At 39.0% G+C, this 23,402-nt stretch overlaps 1 protein-coding gene across 2 annotated transcripts in view; it reads right to left on the reverse strand.

Annotated features, from left to right (window-relative positions):
* Positions 1 to 23,402, reverse strand: part of GNAQ (G protein subunit alpha q) — a 308,682-nt gene that overhangs the window by 199,413 nt on the left and 85,867 nt on the right. The window lies entirely within an intron of this gene.

Raw genomic sequence — 23,402 nt, forward strand, 5'->3', positions numbered from 1 at the left:
AGGCAGATGACCTCAAACAACAACAATGAAAAACCCAAACCCGTCACCTCTTTGGAAACCACTCAGCACTGAATTTTGATAGTGATTTGTAACCATGTATCTTGCAAGAAACAATGGCAACAGCATCTTTTGAACATGATAAAACTTGATAAAGCTCTGTTCCCTGGAGAATATCTGAAACGCTTCCCGGACACTGGGTTGATTAGCCAGGATTTGGATCTGGAAATGACAGTGCACTTACACAAACGGTATTCAGACAGAGATAAGAAAAAAAGGTCTGAAAATTTCTAGACATGTTCCCTATTTTATTTTTTTTAGACACAGGGTCTTGCTCTGTAATGCAGGCTGGAACGCAGTGGTGTGATCATAGCTCACTACAGCCCTGAACTCCTGAAATAAAGAAATCCCACCTGAGTCTCTTGATCCTCCCACCTCAGCCTCCCCATAGCTGGAACTACAGGCATGCACTACCATGCCCAGCTAATTTTTTTTTATTTTTAATTTCTGTAGAGACAGGTTCTCACTAGGTTGAGTGGGCTGGCTGTGAACTCCTAGCCTCAAGGGGTGCACCAGCCTTGCCTTCCAACACCCAGCCCATTTTCTCCAATTTTAAAATGTGGCATAAGAACACAGTATCCTGATAAGACAAAAGAATCATTTTTCTAGATACCACATATCCCCTGAATTTATTTCTGGTGGGAGGTTGGTTGACTGAGTTATTCCAAGGAATCACCTAATTCAGGAAAGCAATGGTGGTTCTTCCCTCTCCTGATTCTTGACTAGTAACATTATATAGAAATTTATTGTGATTAGCTTTTTTTCCTTCTGTGCTATCTCCTTTTTCACATCTTCAATATTACTTTTCCGTTACCATAAGTCTGAAGGTAATCCCTAACAGCTATACATGTCCCTGGGAAGAAAACAAGACAGAAAAATGGGATCACTTCACAAAATGACAGCATATTTCTCCTACAATGAATTCAAATCTAAAAGCTTCATTTTTCTAAATATAAGTGGTTATTTTCATGTGTCCTTTCTCAGGGTCTGTTTCTCACTCCCTCTCAAATTTCCTTGAGATCTCCAAAACAATAACTGTCTTTATCTTACCCCAAAAATGTGAAGAAAATAAAAGTGCCAATTTGGATATTAAAGATGGAATAACAGAATGAAACACAGAATGTCCGTATCATCAGGGTCCTTAATGCCATTTCCTCACTACAAAGCTGAGAAAAACAAAGAAAGAAAGGGAAGGAAAAGAAGAGAGAGGGAAAGGAAGGAAAGAAGGAAGAGAGGGAGGGAAGGAAGGAGGGAGAAAAAAAATAAAAGCTAGTAATGTGCCATCTGTCCTAAATTCATTTTGTTTTTCTGATGGTTGGATTTCATTACTATCTTTATAAACAATCACAAAATTTCAATTAAGTATTACAGTTTTCATAGAAGCCTCTTAAATGACTGCAGATGTCTTGGTAAATACATAGCCCTCACACAGTTACAATGAAAGGTATTTCTAGCCACAGAGTCCTGCAGTGGCTGATTCCTTTATAATAATTTTCCCATTACTTTTAGTAAAGTGATCTGGAACTCCTAGAAATATAAATTAACAGCTGTAATGTGAATGCTATCACCCCAGTTTAACAGGATTAATCCAAAAAGTTTAAAATGAGTATTTTATAATCCCAACCATGAATACTGGACAAAAGCATAAAGTGGCTGAAAACTACCATCTCTCTAGTAGAAATAAAGCTACAAAATTTTTTCTCGTTATCAACCAACGATTTATAGAAACTAGTATTTTTACTCTCCCAAGCAATTAAAAGTATATAAGACAAAAAAATTCCGATTGCTTCTTTATTATCACGATCCCAGAGCCAAAGGCTTGCTCTGAGGGCCTAAGGGTAAACAATCATTAATTCACAATAAAAACAGAAGAAATCCTAATTTGTGAGGTTAATATCAGGCAACAGGACCTTTTTTCTCCTGGTCACCTGAGAAATTTTTATATACTTATCACTACCCTACCCCCTCACCAAAAAAGAGAAAGTATCATATGAAGTATAAGCACACTGGCATATGTTTAATTGAAATCACGTTGGGCAAGATCAGTCAACATTTGGCACTTCTTTGGATCTAGTCACCAAGCCCCTGGGCACTGTCCACACACTGGACATGTCACACTAATGTAGACTCCAAGTAGGGGCCAAACATGTAACTGATGAATGAATTAGGATAAATCAAGAGGAAAGAAAAAACAATAAAAGTATCAACTCTAAGATATTTTCCTGTTGGCCAGAAACACACCCAGGGATCCTTTCTCAACCATCTCATCTTGCTGGGTACCCCCAGGAGGCTGACCAATAGGGATTTCAACAGCTTTGTTATACTCTGTCTTCTGCTTGGGCTTAGCCAATAGGAAACCAGAGAGCAGGAAAAACAGGAAGGGGCATTTATTCTCCTAGCTTCCTCTATGCAGTGGCAGCACAGGTGTGCTATATTGCCTTCAAAAGGTCCCAGCTCCTGCTGGGTGGCCCTCTCCATACTGCTTCTCTCTCTGGGTTCCAACAACTGCTCCCTGCCTTGTCCAGCTATTGCTTGGCCCCAGGTTACTGCACCAGCTCTTACAAGTTACTTACACCTGGTCCACTTCTCAATCCCCACACTGGAGTGTGCCGTCCGTTTCCTTCTGGAACTCTGACTAGTACAAATACCAATCAAATGAAGGACAAGGAATACAAGGGAACGGAGGGCACCCTCTCTTTCTCCTCTGTCCTGTTCTCTATAAATCTTTTATTTATAAAGTGTTTTCTATTCAGTAACTCATTCTCATGACACACTTCTGGAAGCCAACCATGATAAAGAAACAGGGCTGGGCATGATTTTCACAATTATCCTAAATCCACGATAATTCACTTCTATTGCCCACAATTTAAAAATATCTCATCTGGGCTTTTTTCTCCCTTTTTTTCTCCCTTTAAGCTAATTTTGAATTTCTGAATGTTATTTCAATTAAAGGGACCCATTTTGAATCTTGGTGCCATCTTCCAATTGACCAGCCCTAAGTTCCAGGTAAATTTCACTCAAGGACTTAATGTTCACACTTTCATTTTATTATACAAATGTTGTGAATTCAAAGAGAAGGCAAAATTTCATGTAAGAAAAATCTGTACGATGCAAATACTGTAGGCAGAATAATAAAAGTAGGAAATTAAGGTATTATTTGGCACTAGAACAGAATTCAGCCAAAAAAGCAGAGTCATACATTGGTATACACGAGAGATTGGTTCCAGGATTCCCCTCTTTGGACACCAAAACCCAAGGATGCTCTAGTCCCTGATATAAAATGGTATAATATTTGCATATAACCTATACACATCCCCCATATACTTTAAAATATCTCTAAATTATAATACCTAACACAATGTAAATGCTATGTGAATAGCTGTCATACTGTATTGTCATTTGTATTATTTTTACTGTTGTATTGTCTTTATGGTTTTTAAAAAATATTTTCTATCCAACGTTGGTTGAATCCATGGATATGGAACCCACGAATAGGGAAGGCCAAATGCATATGGACTAAAACATCAACAAAGAAAAAAACTCAGCTTCTTTGTTCCATACAGTTCTATGGCAGACACGAATTATTTCTAACAAATGTGTAAGCCAAATTTCATGTGTCATTCTCCTATTTTTATAGAATTATACCATACTCTCTGAGCTTGAAATGGACATTTTAACAATCTAGTCCTGATTAGTATGAAAAATTTTGGTATAATAAAAAAACAGCTGTTCCCAAATTACATAAAATTATGTTGTTTCCTAAGGCCACATGAAAATGAAAACTATAAGAGACTACACAATTCTCTATCTCTGAATGAAAAAAAGCACTTTTCTACTAGTAGATTATTTCAAGAATGCAGTGACGACTAATGTCTTTTCACAGCATAGGGCAATGAAAAGCACAAATAACTCTGACCAATCTAAAGAAATATGACTCTGTTTCCAAGACCACTGGTACTATAAAATCTAGTGACAAGCCCTTACATAAAATATCTAGGGGAGGGATAAGGATCTCATTTTTGCTAATTTAAATATATCTCCAATCAAGTCATTTAATAACTTTAACAAGCAAATGAACACACACAAGGGTGTGAGTCCCAGAAAAAACCCTGCTTTTTCAATGATCTATATAAATATGACTTGAAAATATCCCCATAAAAGTTATTTGTACCTTCAGGCAAGTACTCTGCCTTTTCTTATCCCAGCTCATCTAAATACCCAGAAATGAGATTACCCAGAAATGAGACTATTTAAGAACCATGCTATGAAAAAGGCTACTTTATCCAGTGTGCATAATTGGCTATAAGGAATACTAATTTTTCTTCCCTATTCGCTAGATCAGGATAAAGCACAGAGAGCAATCCCCGGTTCATTTCACATCTCCTTCCATCAGAACAAACATCAAACACAAAGTCAATATACTATGATACAGTGCATCACTTTGTAAGCTGTTAGAATACATCACCTTAGACACACACTCTCACACAATCTGATGCTTCCATTTTAGGCCTTTTTTTTTCCCCCAAGATCTTTTCAACACAACAGGATTCCCACATACAAGTTCTGCCAAAAATCTGTATTTACTCTATGTGTCTGATTCACATAAGCCGTATATATGTTTACACTGATTATTTTGCCTATTTGCATGATGTAGTCTGCAAATAGTAAAATGACCATTTTAAATCCAATCATATGTTACCTTCTTAATGGTAATAAATTAGCATTTATTGTTGAAAGCAATCACGGACTCATTGCTTCCTTCTCTCACTTGAACTGGCTTCTTGGGCTATTATGTTATCAAAAGAGCTGCCAAGGCCAAACCACATACACAGAAGCATTGCTCAATGCTTAAAAAATGTCAGTTATTACTGCCACTGCTCTGAAGGATGCTGGTGCCCATTTCCATACAAGGGCTCTGGTAAACAATCATTGAATACTACCAGGAACTTCAAGGATCTACACGGTTTATCATCTTTACTCTGAAGAAAAAAAAGGGGGTGGGGGCAGAAAACACACCTTACCAGGGCCTCTCACAGACTGAGGGAAGCCCATACCACTTCTACTTTTTTTTTTCAAGGGTCTCTGTTATGCCAAAACAGTTACCAAAACTGTGGCATTTAAAGTTATACAATGAATATATTTATTTCACACTGCCAGGGCCTTTCATGACTGTATCTGGAGATATTGTCCAACTATCAGAAGTCTAATCTGAAGACCTTAATGAATGGGAAGGCTCAGGACGAATGCCCCCACCCCACTCTCTTAATTAGTCAGCACCCAGATAAACATCAGCCAAGAACAAAACCCAAGACTCACGGAGCTGAATTATAGAGTAACTGTACTTCAGGTCCACTGGTTTAAGCTAAGAGTTTGAAACATGAAATCTCAGCACCACCTCATCTGAACTTGGGCTACTTTCACATACACTTGGATAAAGTAGAACTAGACATTTTAAGGAGAAATTTTCTACCAATAAGCACATCATCCATCCACACCTGCAAAGAAAAAAGTATTCAATAACAATAAGTCAAAACTCAATCCATGTGTTGTCCACATTCCAGGTTATATCTACTTTAAAATATGTGTATTCTGTTTTCTGCACATTTTCCTCTACTTAGATTAAAAACCTACATTTGAAACACAGCAGCTCTAAGACCAAAGTTGCCATAATTTCCCGTCTTTTCATGACTGTCTGTTGACGGCAAGAGTTGAATACAGTTAACCATTTGTCCCTAGCATGGTCGTGAAGAAGATCCTAGACAATTTTTAAAATGTAACACAGAACAGAACTGAATTTAGTATAACCAACTACAAGTGGAAACTGGACATATAATTTAGTGGTAACCAGGACTATTAATAATAACTAATCCAGTTAAGTTGTTTTAAAGGAAAAGAAGGCAAAACACATTGAAAATTCATTCACTGAACGTATTAGAAGGTCATGTCAGTCCTGGACTTCTCAATGTGGTAAAATCCTCCCAGAAGAGTCACCTGATCATCCAAGGTTATTCAAAGGTACAAGAGCATTTTCTTGGAGTGCCCGTAGTAAACATTTGTGTATTAAAAACTAACATCAGTTGGTTGCAGAACTTCCTGAATATACTAAAAAACATAAATTTGTACACTTTAAAATGGTAAATTTTAGGTCCAGCACAGTGGCTCACACCTGTAATCCCAGCACTTTGGGAGGCCAAGTTGAGCAGATCACTTGAGGTCAGGAGTTCGAGACCAGCCTGGTCAACATGGTGAAACCCCGTCTCTACTAAAAATACAAAAATTAGCTAGACATGGTGAGGCGCCTATAATCTCAGCTACTCAGGAGCCTGAGGCAGGAGAATCACTTGAACCAGGAAGGCGGACATCACAGTGAGCTGAGATCGCACCATTGCACTTCATCCTGGGCAAGAGTGACACTCTGTCTCTAAATAAATAAATAAAAATAAAATGGTAAATTATGGTATATAAATATCTCAATTTAAAATTTTTTTTAAACTAGCATCAGTATAATTTGGAGAACGGGAAGTTTACATGAATTTTCATGCTAAAACTTGTTCAGCAAGTTATTTTGAGCCAATCTGCTCAACTTATTCCTATTCTCTCCCCCTAAGAGTACATGTTCACTCTCTCTGCCTCTGGATGTATTTTGGAGAAAAGGTTTGAAAAGCCTTTTGAACCCACTGATTTCATTATGGAGAGAACCGACTAATTCAAAGATTCTGCTGGTTGACAGCTAATGAGGGAGAAGATAAGACTGGAACCTACCAAGGTCTCTTATCTGTCCAGAGCTCCTGATCTTGTGTCCTCATACACTAAACATTTTTCCTATTAATAGAACTTACAAATATTTGTTATAGAAAATTATTTTAAAACTTGAACATTCTGATATATTTCTTTCCAGTCTTTTTTTTTCTAGGTAAATGTACTTTTTCCTGTTCTTGTTCTAAAATAAAACTGCAACAGGCTGGGTGCGGTGGCTCATGCCTGTAATCCCAGCACTGTGGGACACCGAGGTGGGTGGAACATTTGAGGTCAGGTGTTCAAGACCAGCCTGGGCCACATGGTGAAACCCTGTCTCTACTAAAAATACAAAAAAAAATTAGCCCGGTGTGGTGATGTGCACCTGTAGTCCCTTTGGGAGGCTGAGGTGGAAGAATCACTTGAACCCAAGAGGCAAAAGCTGCAGTGAACAGAGATCACATCACTGCACTCCAGCCTGGGTGACAAAGCAAGACCCTGTCACACACACAAAAATTTTTTTTTAAAACCTGCACAATACTTTATTGTTATTTTTCACTTAACATACTCTGACAATTATTCTCTGATACTAATTATTCTTCAGAAATGGTTAATAATGATTATCTGAAAAACAACATAAAGATGTGTGATAATTGAAAAATTACCCTGTCATAACACATTTTGAGCAATTCTAATTTTTTGCTTTTGTAAATAATGCTCTGATAAACATCCCTGAACAAAAATCTCTGCCTGAATCTCTACTTCCTTAGGAGAGTATCATAGAAATGTGATTAGACCAAGGATGTAATCTTTGTGTAGGATCTGGCAGTCCTGTAACTGTACCAGCTGACACATCCACAGACCCATCCACCACCTCACTTTTGAAAATACTATATTTTTTTAACCCCTACAAAATTTGAGAGACAGAACTAAATTTAATTTATATCTTTACTTTTGAGAAGAAACATGCTTCATACTTTTCTTGTCCATTGCTATTTCTTCTATGAACTTGCCCTTTCATTTTAATTATTTAAGGACTTGCTGTTTTTCCTACTCGTTTTTTAAAACAATGTAGTTTTTAAACACAAAATTAATGCTCATTTACAAATATTTCCCCAATTTGTCATTTTATTTTCATTTGTTGACAAAACTGATGCATAAATTTGCACTATGAAAGAAACGATTACGGTCATTCATCTAAGCTTTCCTTTAGTGATTTCTTTCATTTATGTCTTTAAAAAGGCTCAAACATATATATTTTATTCTAGCTTTCAAGGTTTTACCTTTTACAATTAACTAACAAAATAAACACACATATTTTGATGTGTGGTGCGCAGTGATTTTTTTACTAAAAAACTTTTTCTCAAAGTCATCACATACTTTAAGGTCACATGGTCTCAGGAGTGTTTGGCCTCAACAGGAAATTTTTTTCATATCCTCTAATGTGCTGCTAAATGGTGATCAAAATAATATATGAAGCATATTAAGTGTCCTAAAGCAGCAGTCTCAACCCCCAGGACCACAGCCCAGCACCAGTCACTGGCCTGTTAGGAACCGGGCTGCACAGCAAGTGAGTGGCAGGCATTATTGCCTGAGCTATGCCTCCTGTGCATTAGATTCTCATAGGAGCATGAACCCTACTGGGAACTGTGCATGCGAAGGATCTAGGTTACACGTTGCTTATGAGAATTTAATGCCTGATGATTTGAGGTGGAACAGTCTTACCCCGAAACCAACCCCCCGACCCGACCCCCATCCCTGGAAAAATTGCCCAAAAAACTGGTCCCTGTTGCCAAAATGGGAATAAAATGGGAAGAGGGAACAGAATGAATGTCATTGAGATGCTTGTAGGACAGGGACCACTGTCCTACAAGCATCTCAATGACATTCATTCTGTTCCCTCTTCTTCTCTTCCTTACACAACCAGCAGGTCCGCATTTCCATCCCTAAGCATTAGACTTTTGCTCACTGCCAATTTATTTAAAGAACTCTCGCTGGGTGCGGTGGCTCAAGCCTATAATCCCAGCACTTTGGGAAGCCGAGGCGGGCAGATCACGAGGTCAGGAGATCGAGACCATCCTGGCTAACACAGTGAAACCTCGTCTCTACTAAAAACACAAAAATTAGCCGCGCGTGGTGGCAGGCACCTGTGGTCCCAGCTACTCAGGAGGCTGAGGCAGGAGAATGGCGTGAGCCTGGGAGACGGAGTATACAGTGAGCCAAGATCACGCCACTGCACTCCAGCCTGGGTGACAGAGCGAGTGAGACTCCGTCTCAAAAAAAAAAAAAAAAAAAAAAAAAAAAAGAACTCTCAAGGACAGTAGTGAAAATATTCCAGGATGTTAAAGACTCTAATCTCTCTTCCACTTTATACATCTATTCCTACCTACATATTATGCATATGCTACCTATTCCAGTTCCTCCTCTTAATAGCCCTGTGGCTTTGGGTAAATTACCTGTCCTCTCTAAGCCTGTTTCCTCACCTGCAAATACCACCACCTAGTTTACAGCTCTGCTCTGAGTTTTCAATTAGTTAATCCAAGTAAAGCAGTACCTGGTAGGAAATAGATAATAAATGTTAGCTATAATTTACAATGCAAAATCAAGTGCAAAAATGAGAGAATAGTCTGATAAAAGGCTATTGGGCAGGGTTGGGTGGGGGGACAACAAAACCTCAGTAGTCAAGAGAAATAATATTTTAATGCAATATTTTTAAAAGTCAAAATTAATATACAAAATTCACAAAGAATAAAATAAAGACAGGATCATTAACAGAACTATGTTGCACCATATTGGCACCTGAGAAGTTGCCTTTGGTTCTGATCTAGTGGCAAGTGCTTTTATTCACCTTATCTAGTCTCAGCCCTGATTCAAATTCTCCATTCCCAAAATAACTGAGATAACCATCACCAGCATTTCAGTATTTAAATTCATAGTGTTTGGAGATTTTTAGCTTGAATTGTTTATTCTTAATTTTATTGGATATAGACTGCATATCAGACATTCTTCCAGTATCAAGGATGCAGGACAGACAGTCATTACTGTCACAAAGGTAACATGCAAGTGTGAGCAGATGATTTATTGATAGATGAATAATAAAATATCTAATGGAGATGAGTGCTATGCATTAAAGAATTAAATAACAATGAAATACAAAGTGACCTGACTGCTGCTTTGAGAGACCCTCTTAAGAAGGTACATTAAAACTAATATTCAAGAACCAGCAACAAGAAAATTAGAAGGAAACGGCATTCCAAGCAGTTGACCAGCTGACTTGGAGGCTGAGGTGGGAACATATTTAGCTGGCATGTTGTAGGTACAAGAGCGTCAGTGTGGTTGTGGCACAACAGCTGGATGGCAGAGGTAGGAGGCAAGGCGGGAGCACGGGCTACAGAAGCAATGGCCAAGTCACCTGGAGCATTATATTTTAGGAAACAAGTTGGATTTTATTCTAAGTGCACTGGACAGCTTTGGAAAGTTTGAACCAGGGAAGTAACAGGCCTTGATTTATGCTAAGTAAAGAATCGATGACTGTTAAGAACAAATTAGTAGGGTATTCCAACAATCGAAACAAAAAAAAATCCTAAAAAAGTCTGTGTGGGGCTGACAAGGGGAGGGATAGTTTGGAGATGGATGAAGTGAAAAACGGAGGAGATGACATAGGGAGAACTCCTTGATTTCTGGCTTGATGGATGCAGGCACTAGATTCTTAGAGAAGCCTGAAGAGGAAAGAGTTTGCAAAGAGAGGACGTTAAGTTTGAAATGTGTATTCATCCCAACGAAAAGCACTCTCGTACACCTAGAAGGTTCACTGCATCAACATGGAGACTACCCACGTAGGATGAAACAGAGGATGCGATTTGTGTCCTACATTCTCTGGGCCTCAAAGGCAAGGACACAGACATGACTGATCATCTTCTGCTAATGTGTGAGTCAGAGCAGGCTGCAAAACCTGAGTTGCAATTTCACTTCCTATGAGATAAATCTCCTTAGCTAAAGAAAAGGTAAGAAACTTGTTGGTCTCTAAGTTCCACACACAGACACACACACACACACACACACACACACACACACACACACACATTTATAAAGTGGCATCATCTGGCCGGGAGCGGTGGCTCATGCCTATAATCCCAGCACTTTGGGAGGCCAAGGTGGGTGAACTGCTTGAGACCATCCCATGGTGAAACCCCATCTCTACTAAAAATACAAAAATTAGCCAGACGGGGTGGTGCATGCCTGTGGTCCCAGACACTCGGGAGGCTGAAGTGGAAGGATCACTTGAGCCCAGGAGGCAGAGGCTGCAGTGACCTGAGATTATACCACTGCACTCCTGGGTGACAGAGTACGACCCTGTCTCAAAAAAAAAAAGTGGCACCATTGCTACATGCACGCTTCTTTTAGAGAAAACTGGGACTTCCCTGAACATTATTTGGGAAGCAGGAAGATATAAAAATATAAAGTCATAATAATAACAGATTTTAAGCAGCGAGAACCCTTCAAACTTAATACACTACCCACAGAATTTAACATTTTTTTTCCAGATAATAAAAAACGTGATACATGCAATCCAGATTGTTAGGTCACACATAAAGATAAATTACACACTTTAAAAATGCAGTGGCTGGGAAATTATGGGATGCACTTTTGAAAAGCACTCTGAATTTCCTTATTAACCCTGCAAATACTTCCTCAGGATAGAACAGCTCATGTGGCCCTCCTCAAATGAGAACAACGAATTACATTTATAACAGAGGAAAAGGCCTAAGATGGATTTGAAATGCCATTTTCCACCTTATTGCATATTCATCAAGCGATCAGCTACAGGCAGAGGTGCGGCACAGAAAGAACATCAGCTGAAGTCAGGGGCTCTCTCAGCCCGCCCACAGGAGACAACAATCCTCACATAGCCACTTGGCCAATGACAGCTGAGGATGAGCGAATTGGCCTGGATAACCTCAAGGGTTCTCTCCAGCGTTGGATTTTATGATCATTTTCCCTCTCTGTATATTGTTAAACAGCATTAAAAACTATTACATTTCTCACGAGAACGTCACCTAGTATTCAGTATATATTCAAATAAGTTGACTAAAAACTACAGTAGTCTTCTTTCAAGGTTAATATGTCAAGATTTTTTTTTTTGCTTTTACTCATGTGGCTCTTCACTTTGAGCCTCTAAAAATAATTATCTTTCAAGGTAGGGGAATCAAGGTGCTAGAGGGAGCCAGCCAAGTACTGCCCCAGTTAAGAGAAGCAATGACCTGGGAAGTCTCAAAAAATACGCAGATTTTCAGACTGCAGAACATGGCATGCTTTCTGGGCTAATATTATCCCAGTAATTTCAAATAATGACATTGAGAATACTAAGAAGGACTTATATATGTTCCAAGTGTGCCTAATACACATACAACCACAAAAGGATCTGGAAGACAAAGTATCATGGAAAACAACAGTTACTGAATCTGCACACGCAGAGCAGTTACTGACCTTTAGGGACTTTTAGAAGTCCACTGTTCATGTGGCATCTAATAGTCAGTTAAAAGGAAAATTAGGGCCGGGTGCAGCGACTCACGCCTGTAATCCCAGCACTTTGGGAGGCTGAGGTGGGTGGATCATGAGGTCAAGAGTTCAAGGCCAGCCTGACCAACATGGTGGAACCCCATCAATACTAAAAATACAAAAATTAGCAGGGTGTGGTGGTGTGGGCCTGTAGTCCCAGCTACTCCGGAGGCTGAGGCAGGAGAATCACTTGAACCCGGGAGGCAGAGGTTGCAGTGAGCCGAGATCGCACCACTGCACTCCAACCTGGACGACAGACTGAGATGCTGTCTCAAAAAAATAAGAAAATTATACCCAAAGAAATATTTCCCTTTTCTTAAAGGAAGAAAAAGAGCATCATTAAAACACACACGTACAAGGAAGCCAAACCTGTGCATTGTTCACATTTTAAAGTTTAAAATTCTCTCTTGGGAGGAAATGTTGATGTTGATCAAAAACCACAGTACCTGCTGGGGGGTCTCATTATTGGCATTAAACCACCCAGCAAGGACTCTTGAAAGTAATCATTTCCAAATGGCTATTTGGGAGAATCCAACTACGTCATAAAAAGATGCATTAGGAAATCATTTGGGTTCTCACTTCTCCTAAAACAAAAAAATTTTAAAGATTCAGCTTTTGTAAAAAGCCAAAACATTTGCCATTGGAGATAGGAAGTTACCCCTTGGTAGTGAATGCTCAGAGAACTTCGAAGATAGGTACATGAAATGTCCCTGTTCTTTTAGGTTATAATTACTCCAAAGTAGTCCAAAGATGCTTCTTGTGTGTTCACATGTGCTGTCCAAAAGAGAGGCGCAACATCTGGCACCACCAATTTTGATGTCAAGACAATTTCACCAGCCAGTTAAAAAAGGTACCCTGTGGTCTGTTTCATTAATTTAAATTTTGTCCTCTAATTTATTTCACCTGATTGCCCTATGTTCCTCCAGTATTCAATCCAGTGACAGGAACAGACATGCAACAAAATGGTTAACAGAGCAGGAGTCTCTCTTCCCATCTTTCCCCTTCAGTTTTTTCAGAAACAGCAATAGTCAACCTGAGCCTAAAATAAATAAATGCAGGTTTCCTTACTGCTAAGTAAATTGCACATGGAAATATGCCTTCTTCCTGCAAAGGGAAGGCAAATCACATTTGCTCAGAAGTATCACACCTTGAAATGTATAACAAGCAGGCAGGAAATAAGAAAGGACACTCTTACAACCAGAATTACTCCTTGAGAAAGTAAAATTAAAGAAAGTACATTGGTGCATTTTATTAATGTTTAGTAAAGCCTGCACATATGATGACTTCCTACCATTTGCCTGAAAAACGAGGAAGTGAAACCAATTAGCCTCTTAATTTAAACTGAGCCTCTCCTCTTGTTCTACAACCCATGAAGTGATCCAAGAAGCAAAAACTAGAGTTAAAGGGGAAGAGACATCATAATCCAAGATATAACGTATGGCTCTTGGATTAGTTCTTGGTTTAGGCCTCATGACCCAACAAATGCTGTCTGAATTACAGCAGTATAAACTCAGACGTTATTTTTAATACACTGACCCAATAATACATAAAAATAACATTGGAGGAAGCATAATAAACATGGTTTTAGTTTTTAAAAAAAGATCAGAAACCAATTGTCTTATATGCAACCTTCCCCCTGAAATGTTCCATCATAGAAAAGATAAAAAAGTCATTAAGGCATCTAGTGAAAACAGTGCCTCACATAGACTGTACTTGCTTACTTGAACCAGTAAGGAAGTTAACAGAAATTAAATCAACTAAATGCAAAACACTTTAACAAATAAAAAAAGAAAATATTGACTCACTAGGCATCACTAAGTTGGGTGATATTTCCAGGAGTTTGTGAAATCACACCCATACCCCCGCACTCACACCCACACATGAGTTGGGGCAGGGCTTCAAAAACCAAAAGCTGTAGCCTAACGCTGACCCTAGAATGATTCTTTTCTTGTCCTGTTGTGTACTTAAGGCTTTCCCAAGTATACTCACCATCAACTTTTTTTTAGAGCCTGTCAATACACTACATACTAAATGAATGACTGCTACAATATTCTAGATCTTCCACAAACTAGTGTTGAGAATATAGAGGTGGGAAAATTTCCAATGATGAAGTATTCTTCTTTCTTTTCCATATATTCTTCTTAATAAATATTACTGCTGAGGCAATTAAGTCATTACTTATTGCTTGTTTTGTACTATAACAGGTGCCACAGGAATTTTATAAAGTACAGGTAATTAATTTTTTTCTAAATAACAGCTTTATTGATATCACATATATACCTTACAACTCAGCCATTTAAAATGTAGAGTTCTGGCTGGACTCGGTGCCTCACACCTATAATCCCAGCACTTTGGGAGGCCAAAGGGGCAGATCACTTGAGGTCGAGTTCGAGACCAGGCTGGCCAATATAGTGAAATCCCGTCTCTACTAAAAGTACAAAAATTATCTGGGCGTGGTGGTGCATGCCTGTAATCCCAGCTACTTGGGAGGCTGAGGCAGGAGAATCGCTTGAACCCAGGATGAGGAGGTTGCAGTGAGCCAAGATCGCGCCACTGCATTCCAGCCTGGGAGACAGAGAGAGACTACATCTCAAAAATAAATAAATAAATAAATAAATAAATAAATAAAATAAGATGTAGAGTTCAATGATTTTTAGTATATACACAGATATGTGCAAGCATCACCACAATCCATTTTAGAACATTTCCATTTGGGTAATGAGACTTTTAAGGAGTTGTCAAATACCTAACTACTCAAAACATCACACTACTTCGATAGAAAAGCTTGGCCGGGCGCAGTGGCTCACACCTGTAATCCCAGCACTTTGGGAGGCCAAGGCAGGCGGATCACCAGAGGTCAGGAGTTCGAAATCAGTGTGACCAACATGGTGAAACCCTGTCTCTACTAAAAATACAAAATCAGCCAGACGTGGTGGGGCATGCCTGTAGTCCCAGCTACTCGGGAGGCTGAGGCAGGAGAATGCTTTGAACCTGGGAGGCGGAGGTTGCGGTGAGCTGAGATCGCGCCATTGCACTCCAGTCTGTGCAACAAGAGTGAAACTCTGTCTCAAAATAAATAAATAAATAAAATTTTAAAAAAGATAGAAAAGCTTGCTGCTAAATGCATTCCTTCTTGTTTTGGCTTTCAAGTACAGTTGTCCCTTGGTATCAAGGGGATTGGTTCCAGGACAACCCTCACCCCTACCTACCATGGATACCAAAATCTGCAGATGCTTAGGGGCCCCATATATAAAATGGTATAGCATCTGCATACAAACTACACACATCCTCCTGTATACTTTAAATGATCTCTACATTACTTATAATACCTAACACAATGTAAATGCTATGTAAATAGTTGTTATACTGTATTGTTATTTAGGTTATTTTTATTGTTACTTATTTTTAAGTATTTTGCATCTGAGGTTGGTTGAATCCACACAGCCCATGGATTCAGAAGGTAAACTATATATATTTATATGTGGGCTCTGATGTAACCGCTTTGTTCTTTCTCTATGTAACACATGACAGAGTCTGGATCTGATCCAACAGCCTATGAGATGTTACTGAAACGTTCTGAGCAGGTAAGAACTTCATCATGGGACTCATGAAGACACTGGCATGGCACAAACAGTTCAATTTTACAGGGAAGAAACACAACAAAGAAATGGGAACAAAGAAAGCTACCGCAAGGCCCACACAGGAGGTAAGTGCCTGAAATTGTGTGGTGAAAATGGGCAAGAAGGAAGGACTTAATATTGAAAAGATAGAACAGGTAGGTTGTGGCTGTAGTCTGTGCTGCAGTGGGAGAAAGAGGAGACCAAGAAAGAAGCACGGCTTGAACTTGGGAATCTGAGAAAATGGGAGCACCTTTAGCACTATTGGAAGGTCCAGAAGGAAAACTGGTGAAGGGTGAAGCTGATAGGCCACTTTTAGCTGTGTTACGTTGTCAAATGCATTTCCAGGGCGTACAGGCTAGAAGCGCAATTCTGGAAAGCTTCTTCCTGGGGCTTTGGAAGGGAAACACTGCTAAGTATGCATAACTGAATATTCAAAGCAGGAGACAAAATCATCTGGATACTGGTTGATGGAAGGTTTCAGATGTGGTGGGAGGACCAGTGGAACTAGGCAGATGGGACTGAGAGGGCCCCCTGCCCCTCCGCAATGTAGCAAATGGCTGCATGAAGGAGAAGAGGGCAGCCTTGAGGGTTCTCTGGGTGTGAGGGTCTGCCCAGGCTGACCTGGGAGAGACACGGGTACAAATCAAGTTTATCCCACCTTCCAGTGTCACTTCTTTCCCACTGTTCTCCTATATCAGGTGTGTCCCCATGACCTTCCTAAGGATACAGAATGAGTGGCAAGGAAGGTTCTAGAAATGTTGAATAAATACACACATTTACAGTCTTTTATGGCAATGGCCATGAAACTCTACCTCAGAGCCTCCACTGGGCCAAAAGTAAATTTCCAAATTCTATTAATGCATGCAATGGCTACGCATGAGTCATGTGCCTTCAGTTTGATAAGAAAATTCTGATCCTGCAGCATGAAGAACTAAGTATGTTTACTCAAACCTCACTAGGAATATTTCAGTCACCTTATTGAAAACTCATTTATTTTTACTAAAATTGAAGAGTACAGCTGATGTCCCAACCTATTGCTGACTATAAACTCATAAATTTCACCACCTTGAAATAGTATAAAGCATGAATAATTCTAAAATACTAAATAAGTTCTCCCCTTTTCTCTCCCAATTCATCTCCAGAAATGAATAATACAGAAAGCAAAGAAAAAAACAGAAAAAATCCAAACCACAAGTCAATAGCCATAACAGATAATCAATTGGGTGAAAAAACTCATTCTGGAACTTTGATTTCAACCTAATTTTAGAGTAAGTAATTATTCTGTCCAACAAGAATTAGCAAGAATCAAACAGATAATGCCATATAGAGAATATTTTATAATCATAATATGTTGGGTGTTTTGAAACATGGCCATTGAACTCTTTTGCATATTAAGAATATAAGACTGTGTGGCAAGCCTGATTTCTGCACCCTCCCCTTTTTAACCAAATCCAAGAAAGTAGTTCTGATTGGATTACCTCACAGTTACGTACTCGCTGATGTCCTGACACTTAATGATTAGGGTGATCATATAATTTATCATCCTAAAATGATCATTTCTAAGAGTAAAAGGGGTACTATTAAAAATTATACTAGACAATATGTGTAAACCACAATAGTCCTAGGCAAACTGGGACATATATATGATCCTATTAAAAGTATTCTGGAATAGAAGAAGGTTGTAAAAGAGCATCTAAAAAGCTGAAGAGAAGTTATAAAGGTGAAGAACACAGGGCATGGAAAAAATCTGAATATTAGTAGTAGTACATAGTCCTAATATCCCTTACGGTGCATGTTACAGATTATAAAAGTGTATGAACTCCCATAACAAACAATTCTTTAAAAATAGGACCTAGGTTAGGCACAGTGGCTCACACCTGTAGTCCCAGCACTTTTAGGAGGCCAAAGCAAGTGGATTGCCTAAACTCAGGAGTTTGAGATCAGCTTGGGTAACACAGCAAAGCCCCATCTCTACAAAGAAATACAAAAATTAGCTGGGCATGGTGGGCACCTGTGGTCCTAGCTACTTGGAAGGCTGAGGGGAGAGGATCACTTGAGCCTGGGAGGTCAAGGCTGCAGTGAGCAGAGATCACAACACTGCACTCCAGCCTGAGTGACAGAGACCCCGTCTCTTAAAAAAGAAAAATTAAATTAAATTTTAAAAAGGATCTAACACATTGGGAGAAAGTATCTGCAAAATACTACAAAGAGTTAATAGTGATGTATTTTAAAATTTGCAAGTCGGCCGGGAGCGGTGGCTCACGCCTGTAATCCCAGTACTTTGGGAGGCCCAGGCGGGCGGATCACCAGGTCAGGAGATCGAGACCATCCTGGCTAACACGGTGAAACCCCGTCTATACTAAAAATACAAAAAATTAGCCGGGCATGGTGGCGGACGCCTGTAGTCCCAGCAACTGGGGAGGCTGAGGCAGGAGAATGGCGTGAACCCGGGAGGAGGAGCTTGCAGTGAGCCGAGATCACGCCACTGCACTCCAGCCTGGACGACAGAGTGAGACTCCATCTCAAAAAAAAAAATTAAAAAAAAAAATTTTTTTGCAAATCATTTTTTTTAATCTCTCAATAAAGAAAAGGGCAATTGGAAAAAAAAGTAACAACTAAAAAATAATTTAGCCTCACAAGTATTAAAAGAATTAACAAATTCAAATGGCAATGACATAATATTTTTCAAGTATTAAACTGGCAAAGATGTTTTTAAATGCTCATATTTAGGATTTGGAAATCTAAGGCAAAATTGGAATTCTATACTCCAATGTGAGAAATACAAATAGCCACAAAGCCTTCTGCAAAAACTCAACAATAGCTACCATCTTTTTTTTTTTTTGAGACAGAGTCTTGCTCTGTCACCCAGGCTGGAATGCAGTGGCACAATCTTGGCTCAGTACAAGCTCCGCCTCCTGGGTTCACGCCATTCTCCTGCCACAGCCTCCCGAGTAGCTGGGACTACAGGCACCCACCACCATGCCCGGCTAATTTTTTGTATTTTTAGTAGAGACGGGGTTTCACCATGTTAGCCAGGATGGTCTCGATCTCCTGACCTCATGATCCGCCTGCTTTGGCCTCCCAAAGTGCTGGGATTACAGGCGTGAGCCACCATGCCTGGCCAACAGCTACCACATCTTAAAATATTGTATACATTTCTGTTCCAGTGATTCCACTTTTAGCAACTTTCCCCAAGGAAATCCTCATGTATGTTGCAAATATTAGCTATTGGATATGTATTCACAGTTGATTAAAAACATCAAAAAATCAAAACCTAAACATTCAACAATAAGGAATGGGTAAAATAAATGATGGTCCATCCATATGATGGGAGACTATACAACTAGGAGAAACAATGTTTTATTACATTTAACTAAATAAAACTGTTGATAATATATTGCCAAATGGAAAGAGTGCACTGCAAATTCATATGTAAACCTTATACCAGTTCTCGAAAATGTGCACTTACATACACACCTACATATACACACACACACACACACACACAATATTATATAGAAAGAGGTAGGGTAGAAAAATCTATAATAAAGTGTTGAAAGTGATTATCTCTGCGTGGTAGGATGAGTAACTTCTCTTTTTCCTATTGCTAACTTATATTTTCCCAATTTAACAAATTAAAATGGTATATTTTGTAAAAATAAAACAGTTGTTAAGAAACTGGAAGAAAAAAAAGGTCTATCCCCTTACAAGGACTTTACGTCAAAGATGTAACAGAACTGGTAATAGAGTTAAAAGATCATGTTCTTTAAGTCAGAAGATGTCGAAGGTGAGGTAGTTTGGGGCTGTACTTGGAATTCCTCTAAGACCAGCCTTGTGAAGATAAAACTGAGATAAAATATACAAGAAAATGTCAGAGAGTGGTCAAATATTATATGAAGGAATTTGAATATTATATAATGGAATGATTTTACTAGTGAGCCGTTAGCAGAACATGTTTTGGGTTGAGTTGTTTTTCTTAATTCTGCAGTGATCCATCACTCTGCTTTGTGAGTACTGTGATATACTTGCAAAATGGTTGGCTGGACAGAGCAGAAACAGAACTGGCATGCTGGATGAAAACCACAGCCTTTACATTAGTAACCCTTGTCCTAATCAATGGAAACAAAAAATAATAAGGCATTCCCAATAGATTTCCTGGGAAACTCACCAAAAAGCAGAAAATCAATCAACCCCCACTACATAGATTCCTCATAGTCCTTGACCTCAGGACCCTAAACACAGTAGAGGATCAAAGAAAAAAGGGTAATACATAATTATCTCAACTGCACCCCTTCAAATATCCATGTGTAGAAAACTTTTAAAAATAAAGACACTTGAAATCTACCAAAATGTGATCAATAGCTGTGTCTGGCTTGTAAAAATACAGGTTATATTATCTTTTTGTCTGTATTTTACAAATTTCTAACAAGCATTAATTAAATTTTAAGCAATCTTTGCAATCCTTGCAAATGTGCTGCACTTGGATCCAATAATTAACCAACTGGTTATGTGACTGTAAATGAGTGAATTTACCTTTCTGGTTTTCATTTATCATTAAATGGGCTGGGAATGATGACTTCTTAATGGATAGAAACAAAATCCATGAAAAAAAATACTATTTTTAGAAGTTCCACTAGTCCCAGTTAGCACATAAGACTAATAACCTCACAAGGCAGGTATTGGGCATTGAAGAACCCATTTCTGACCTCAAAAGCTCTCAGGTCAACACAGATTTGAAGATTATTCTAACCGAGGGAACCAAGGAAAGGGCTCCCCTCAGGGGTTGTGGTTCCTGAGTCAAATTTGAGCCTCAAGATCATTTTAAAGCCAAGCTACAAACCACAAAAGAAACTTAGAGATATTAACTACAGTATATACTGACACATGTTCAACGTGTCTTGAGAAAAGGAAAAATATGTTATATCAGATTTGCAAATGTAACATGACACAGGCAAGAACACTGGGAATGTTAGTCCCTTTTCTGCGATTAAAATGTTTGACTTTCAGTAGTCACAGGAATAATATGGGTCACAATTCTCCCATATTTACAAGAGAGTCAGACTGGATAAACTCAAAAGTGTCTTCTCTTTCTATAATGATATAAATCTCTAGTATGCACATTCATGTGAGACCACTCTTAATTAAAGCTTGATTTCCTCTACTACACAAATTGGAAAAAAAAATGAAGTACCTTTATCCTGGAAGTAACTTTTTTTTTTTTTTTTTGAGACGAAGTCTTGCTCTGTTGCCCAGGCTGGAGTGCAGTGGCGTGATCTTGGCTCACTGCAACCTCTGCCTCCTGGGTTCAAGCAATTCTCCTGCCTCAGCCTCCCAAAAGTAGCTGGGATTTACAGGTACACACCACCACGCCTGGCTAATTTTTGTATTTTTAGTAGAGATGTGGTTTTGCCATTATGGCCAGGCTGGTCTCCAACTCCCTACCTCAGGTGATCCACCCACCTCAGCCTCCCAAGGTGCTGGGATTACAGGCGTGAGCCACAGTGCCTAGCCAGTGACTAACTTCTTATTTTAAAATTGTCCCATGTGGTGTTAGGCAACTACCAGAATACTGCTTTAGAAGAACATTCAATAGTGAGAAAATACGTTCCTCATATATTAGAGGAGAAAACAGGCAGGCAGTATGAATGAATGATACCTGTTCAAAATCTACTGATTCATTGAGAATACATATATAATATTAACAATAGGATATCTGGCTAATGGCAATACTAGTACTTTTTTTCTTAATCTTTTCTGTATTTTAAAAATTTGGTACATTTGAAAACAAATTACCTTTATAATCAAAAACTATAATAAAAGCATTTTAGAATTATTCCAGTGGAGCTCACAAATCTTCTGCCATACCAGATCACCTGGCTCCATCAAACAACCAATAAGAGGCTATTTTATGAAGCTGTGTATACAAGATGCAGGTTGTCACTTAAACCATTCGTTCAAAACACTCAATCATCCTTGCACCATCAAGCCGCCTCACCCCATATATCCTCTTTAGACCAGAAACCAAACCATTCCTATTCCCTCCTCCACCAAACTTACCATTCAGCAACCTCTGAGGCCCCTCTGGTCAGGCCCAGTAGATAATATGTTTGGGAGCAGGTGGAAGTTCATGGGACCCCTCACATAACTCTGCGAACCACCATTTCTTCCACTGAGGCATTGCTCCAACCTCTGTCACTCATTGTAACGCAAGAGAAATCTGGTCTGCCACTTTGACACTAACTTAGCTTGCACAGTGTGAAATTAACTGTGTAAAGTACAGTAAAATATTCAATGAACACAAGATGACACACTGCCTCTTTAAAGCAGCTGTGATTCCATAATTACCTGTTTGTGATTGGAGTGACAAGAAGATCTGAATAATTCAGGTATTCACAGTCTAAATACTTTACGAAACAGCTAGTTCTGGAACGATATAAATCCTAAGAGAGCAGAGGAAACAAGGGAGAGCCACTCTGCTCATGTGGGCTGTCCCATCCAAGAACACCAGGGGCCTCAGCCCACCCCAGAGAATTCAGCAAGGCAGCTGGGGAAGCACAAAGGTCTGTCAGCTTTCCAGTTCCTTGAGTCTGTCTTCACAGTGCAACTTCCTTATGTGTTTGAAGTATTGCAAATTCCGAGAATATCAGGCACACCCATACTCAAATGTAAGTAGAAAAACACATCACAAAGCCAAATACAAATTGGTTCTTGGGCTATTAATTGGGGATCATCCATCAGACAAGGCTGATTTTCTTCTTTAAGTGTTTAATGTGGCACCTTCCCAAAAGAGATAACACTTTAAAAATCTATTTGCCAGCTTTGAAAATTTAGCACTCGAAACAGATATGAAGTAGCTATAAAGTTGCTTTACTCAAAAAGTAAGAAAATAAGTAGTTTTAAAAAAAAAAGAGAGAGACAGATTTCTTAAATTCCACACTGCTTTGTTACCACTAAACTAAATGTACTGCCTCAGGTTGTGTCTGTCTGGGTTATGATTACATGCAAAACCTAGGCCAAAACGGCCCTCCATATTTTATGCATGTGGCTTTTCAATAAAGTGTTTATTAGGAAAACAGAAAAAGCCTTCTTATTTTGGAAAATGCCTTAAAATGCTTAATTACCTAGGTTAGAGGTAAGCTACATAGTCACGGATGAAAAATATATCCTCTTAGGGAAAAAAAACCCGGTTGCCCTAATTATACATGGATGATCTAATTAAACTGTCATTCACAATTCATTAAAGCTATTAATAAATCATAAATGGGCAAAAGGGATAATATAGTTAAATTTATAGGAGCGTTAAGATCTATTAAAGGCAGCCAAGTACTTGTGGTGAAGTTCCCTAAGAACATGAACTTTACACCTCATCCAAGGGACCCTTAGAGGCCGCATCTAAAGGCTCTAGACTGCCTGCTCGTTTATAAATGAGGA

This window comes from Pongo abelii, chromosome 13 (assembly GCF_028885655.2).
Source record: "Pongo abelii isolate AG06213 chromosome 13, NHGRI_mPonAbe1-v2.0_pri, whole genome shotgun sequence".
In the NCBI taxonomy this organism is placed as follows: Eukaryota; Metazoa; Chordata; class Mammalia; order Primates; family Hominidae; genus Pongo; species Pongo abelii.